This window comes from Camelus bactrianus, chromosome 22 (assembly GCF_048773025.1).
Source record: "Camelus bactrianus isolate YW-2024 breed Bactrian camel chromosome 22, ASM4877302v1, whole genome shotgun sequence".
Classification (NCBI taxonomy): Eukaryota; Metazoa; Chordata; class Mammalia; order Artiodactyla; family Camelidae; genus Camelus; species Camelus bactrianus.
The window spans coordinates 10,550,170-10,556,169 of NC_133560.1; positions in this window are offsets into that span (position 1 = coordinate 10,550,170).

Below are 6,000 nucleotides of genomic sequence, written 5' to 3' on the forward strand. Positions count from 1 at the left end.
TAGGCAATTAAATCTGACTTGCTCTAGGGCAGTATTCTGAATTTTTACTCTGTCTTGCCAAACAGGTCAGAACAGAAGGTGTAACTGACTACCAACCTGTAATCCAACCTTTACTGTTGAATTAAATAACAGTGAAGTTCCTGGGCTGCTGGCCCCTTAGCTCTTGCACTCCCTTGCTTGCTTCTGGACAAAGTGCTGTGGGAAGCAGAAAAGCAAGCATCGAACTTTACTTCTCCAGGGCTGTCCTGAGTAGTGGTTCTGGTCCAGCCCCATTGTTCAAGGCCTTGACACAGAATCGGCGTCCTTGACATTTCCCCGCTGGTCCACCATCTGCCACCTGACTCCCAGGGCCTGAAAGATCCCTGTGTTCTATGTTCTAAGAACTTAACCCAGGGCTGGCAAGTTCATTTCCTCTGCTGGGCTTCTGATTACAAGTGTGTTCACGCCTTTCAAAACAAACCATACCCAGTGTTTTTTATCAAACCCCAGAAATTATCTATTGCAAGTATCTCCCTTTGTGGAAAGGTACCAGTGACTTCAAGTCCGTGGCAGATGCCATGGGTGACTTCCCCGTGGGCTCGGGCCATCACTTTCTGCTTGGCAGGCCCTGGCTGAACCAAAATTAATCTCCATTGTGATCCACGCAGTGGAAAAATACAGCGGCTGCCTAAGGGAGCCAACAGTGAAAACAATTCACTCACTTGTCCCAGCACAAGCTACTTAACCTCCCGCCGGCCCAGGAGAGCCAGGGTGATAACCTCTCCTCTCCATGGATCCAACTGCTGGTCTTCAGGCCCTCCAGAAAATGTCACTTTTGGCCTGAGACTACTTTTCTTAGGAAGTAGAAAATGTACCTTGAGATGAGAAGACGTTTAAACTATTAAAATATTTGTTCCTCAGTTAGAAGCTTGACAACTCAGTCATTTAATACTGATAATGTAATTACAGCTGTTTTAGAACTAGTGCCCTGTGCCAGCCACTGGGCTAACTGCTTTCCATAGGATCAATTTCAACCTTTAAAGCAACACCCCCATTTTACAGAGGAGGAAACTGAGGCCCAGAGAGGTAAAGCAACAGCCGTCTAATTGCAGCCCAAGGTCATACAGCAGGTAAACAGCATTGCAGAGATGGGAACCTGGGTCTGTGAGAAGACAGGGGACCGAAGCCCTAATTCAGTCCAGAAGACAGCTTGTGGGAGTAGAGATGAGTTTGGTAGCCAACCAGATGTCACCACGTTTTTATGGGTTTTACCCCATATCAGGGTGGAAAAGCTATTTGTCCCTTTGCGCCTCACTTTCCTCTTCTGTAAAATAAAGATAATAAGACCTGCTTCACTTGTGAGGAGGAAAGGGGCTCATGAATGGAAAAGTGCCTGGCAGGTTGTGGCCCTGAAGAAACATTGAGATTTCTTTCCCCTCTCCCAATGACCTCTCTTGGGTCTCAGTTTTCCAACCCATAAAAATGACCAGTTTGCACTGGATCTAATGGGTAAGCTTCCTCCCAGACCTCTAATTCTAGGATGTACAAAATGCATCAATCCATACTTTATGCTTTTCTGTGGTTTCCAGGCACCCGTTATTCCATTAGGATACTTCCAACCCCAAAGCCTTCCCCTGCATCCTCTCCTTTCTTTGGAACTTTGCAAATCGCATCTAATTTGCTTCGGACTTGCAGCCTCCGGCGTCCACTTCCCTCCCTCTCTCACCTAGCCCCTGAAGGATGACATCATGGCGTTTACACCTTTAAGATTATATAAATCTGTGATCAAAAAGTGGCCTCCATCCCCATGGAAACGCGGAGGAGTTTCCCTTTTGTGAGGAAAGCTGTCATGTCACTTCCTGCTGCTGACAAATCAGTTTAGGAGATTAAAATAAAGGGGGGGCAGGGTGCGGGAGGCGGCCTCTGAGAACTGCTGGCTCCGGTGGTTTCTGGTTGCCATACACAGAGGCAAACAAAGCCGAGGCCACGCGGGGTGGCCCCGCCCAGCGCCAGGCCCCGAGCTCAGGTTTCCCACACCTCACTGGGTGGATCCAGGTCACCTGGGGCTGTTTTGCTCCGCAGGTTGCATTCTGGGGAGCAGGTGGGAGGGGCTGCCCACTTTTAGGGACTTTCCTCGGGGCTCTGCAGAACAAATCTGTTGGAGAACAGCTTCTGTGTCCAGCGAAGCCTCTGCTCTCTTTTATCAACTGGGAAGATGTCTTCATCCGCCCTAGAACAAAGGGTCTGCACGTTACTAGTGCCACCGTGCGCACAACTGCGCTCTGCTAAGGGAAATACGGTAGAACCATTTTTTCTTGACTGTGGCTTTTAGGCTAAGCAACAGTCCATTAATTCATTCATTCAACAAACATTTATTGACTCTCTATAGACCCAGGGATACGTCGGTGTTAGACAAAGTTTCTACTCTCAAGCAGCTAATAATGGTGGTGTTGGGGTGTGTAAGCAAATAAGATAATTAAGAAACAAGATAAGGATGAAGGCTCCGTAGGTGGGATATTAAAAGGAGGCGGGGGTGGGGGGAGCTCATTTAGATTGTGGTGGTCACGGAGGCAAAGCTAAGACCTGAATGATACAACCCAGTTCTCCATTTGAGAGGTAAGAAGGGAAGAGGGTTCCAGGCCAGGAGGGAAGTAGAGACCTGAAGTCTGAGAGGGATCTTTGTGGACTGGTAGACAGAGTACTTGACTTGGAGCCAGCTAGACCTGAGTTCAAGGCCTGCTTCTGCCACTTGTTAGCTGTGTGGCTTGCTGTGGATAAGTTACCAAACTCTTTAAGCTTCAGTTTACCCATCTGTAACATAGGCCAATAACCTCTGATCTTCAAAGGCTGTTTAAGGATTAAATGAAAGGCAGTCACCTCTGGGCGCCTCAGAGAGGCTTGGGAAAGGCTCATTGTCCTCTGGTGACTCAGTTGGTTCTCATTCTGTCCCCATTCTGTCACTTGAGCAACAGCATCCCTCCCCAGAGTGTCCTTGGGACAGGGAACCAGGGAGAATGTCTTGCCCCATCTCTGGGCCCCAGGACTTAGCCTAGGGTTTAGGGAGCAGCAGGTACTCATACATGTTTTCTGAATAAAGGACTGAGTGACTAACCCCTAGAAAGTGCTTAGTAGATGTTCAAGCAACACCAAAAAATTATGAGATTTTGTTCCAAAAGCCGGGGGCAAAACTGATGAACAACTCAGATCTGTATCACCTTGGGTAGATTACTTCTCCACTCAAAGCCTCAGTTTTCATATCTCTAGAAAAGGAGTGATGAAAGTATTTGCTTTACATGGTAGTTGTTAATATTAAATAATGTACATAAAATATTTTTTGCACAGTACTCAAAACACAGTAAACTAAATGTTAACCACTTTAACCACAACTATCATCATCATTACCACTACCGCCACCATCATCATCATAAAGGAAAGATGAAAGAAGGGAAACAAATGTATGTTGACAGCTAGCAAATTTTAATCTTTAGCCCAGACCTCTCCCCTAACTGCAGGCTTGTATATCCATTAGCCTCCTTGACATACCCATTTCTTTGTCAAATAGACTTCCAAATTTGGCAGTTTCAAAGACCTTTGAGTTACCCCCAAACCAGCTCCTTTGGTCTCTTGCCATCTTTGCTAATGGCAACTTCATTCTTCTGTTAGCTCAGATCAAAAACCTTGGAGCCATCTTGACTCCTCTCATTTTTCTCATAACCTGTATTTGATTCATCAGCAAGTTGAGACAGGTCCGTTTTCAAAACATACCCACTCCTCCTCACTTCCAAAACTACGTCTCTGTCCAGCCACCATAGGATGTTGCCTGTGTTACTGTTGTAACCTCATGGTGGTTCTCGTTGTTTCTGCTCTGTCTCTCTCAGTCTATTCTCATCCAGAAGCCAAAGCCATCCTTTTTAGTGTTGCCTCTAGTACACATCTCATGATGACAAGTTCAATTTTTGCTTCCCTACAAATGTTTTTTTTTTAATTTACTTTCATCAGTGAAAAAATGTTGTCACTGGGCAAAAAATTCTAGTTTCAACCTTATTTCTTTAACCATTTTGAAGACATATTCCATTGTCTTCTGAATTTTGTTGTGTCTTTTGAGAAGTTAGCTTACTAACGTAATGTCCTTCTGAGGGTAATCTGTCTTTTTTTCTCTGGCTGCTTTGGATTTTCTCTTTCTTTTTGGTTTTGTTTTGTTTTGTTTTGTTTTGTTTTCAGCAGTTTTATTATAATGTCTCTGTAGTTTTCTTCCTATTTACCTTGCTTGTGGTTTGTGGTGTTTTCCAATCTATATCTTGATGTCTTTCATTAGTCTTGGAAAAATCTGTTATTATTTCTCCATTTTGATACGTTCACATATTAAACATAGCTATTTTAATATCTGTGACCAATAACTATCTGGAGCCCCTTGTGTTTGTATCTGTTTGCCTATTGTTTCTCGTGGTATTTTTAAAATCATCTTTTATTCCCTCATATACCTGGTTATTTTTAATTGAGTGTCAGGCATTGTGTATAAAAAATTTTTAGAGATTATTTAAGGCAGTATTTCCCTCTTTTCAAGAGGGTTTACTTTGTTGTAGGTGGCTTGGAGGGCTAAGAATGCCAGATCACCTTAACCCAACCAGAGACTGAGATGGCTTGAGAAGATTTGACGCTGGGCTTTGGACCCTGTGATGACTACTTCATTCTTCTTCTAAGGGTGTATGCTTTGGGGGTTTCAACTAAAAGCTTGAGGATTTTCCAAGTCCCCCCAGCCTGGATTACTTTTTTGGGTAATATATTAAAGAGCCCAGGGGTATACCAGATTCCTTCTTGGGGTGCTCTGAGCTCTATAATTTGTCCCATTATTCTCATGAGTCTTTTAAAAGCTCTGCTCAAAGTGGGGAGGGTATATATAGCTCAGTAGCAGAGCACGTGCATAGCACACACAGGGTCCTGGGTTCAATCCCCAGTACCTCCATTAAAAAAGATCAATAAATAAACCTAATTAACTCCCCCCAAAAGGCTCTGCTCCTATTTCAGAATTGGCAGATAACCCTCTGGGAAAAAGAGGCACCCAGTGCTACGCTCATCCCTCTGGCTTTTCCTCTTCCAAAACTTGGTCCCACCGTTCCTCACTGCCTTTTAGTGCTTGAATGTCTTCAAACTGAAGTGTTTAAAAATGTTTTGTCCAGCTTTCCTAGCCCTCAGCAGTAGGGCGATCCTGAATAGTGTGGTCTGCCAGGACTGGAAAGGAGTTAGACTTTTTAAAAACCCAGAGTGAAACTTCTAACACATCACCTCATTTTTCTCCTCTCCAAATCCTCCGTGGCTCCCATCTCACTTATTATAAGAGGCCAAGTCCTTACAAAAGCTACCAGACCTGACATGACGTGTCTGGCTGCTACATCTCCGACCACGTCTTTTGCCACTCTCCCCCTTCACTCATTGCTTCCAGGCAAGCTGGCCTCGCTGCTCTTCCCAGCACAGGCAAAGTGCACTCTGGCTTAGGGAACCCAAGCGCTTCCCTCCACCCAGACTGAACTCCCCTTAGATCCCTGCAAGCTGGGCTCGCTCATTTTCCATCAGCTCTCTGTTCAAAATTCATCTCTTCAATGGGCCATTTCCTGACCAACACCTCCTTTTAAACTGGCAACCACCCTGGCCCAGCCCTGGCCACCCCATATCCCTTTCTCTGCTTTATTTCTCAACATGGCACTTATCGCCATGTAATCCTTAGCTGTTTGTGTATGATCCACCTCCCCACTAGAATGGAAGGCCTTGAGGGCAAGGACCTCGTCTATGTTGTTCACCATGGGCTCCCCTGCCCTTCCAATGGTGCCTGGCGTGTAGTGGGCACTCAATCAATGTGAGGGATAAATGAAAGAACTCTGAAGGCTCTGGACATTTCCTCTTCTTTCTGGGTGGATCCTGGGCCCAAGCAAAGGGGAAGTGATTCTTTTCTGTCCAACCAACCTCTTTCCCTCCCACATGAGGCAATTTCCCTTGGAGACGTTCCAGTAACACACAGTGGTGTGC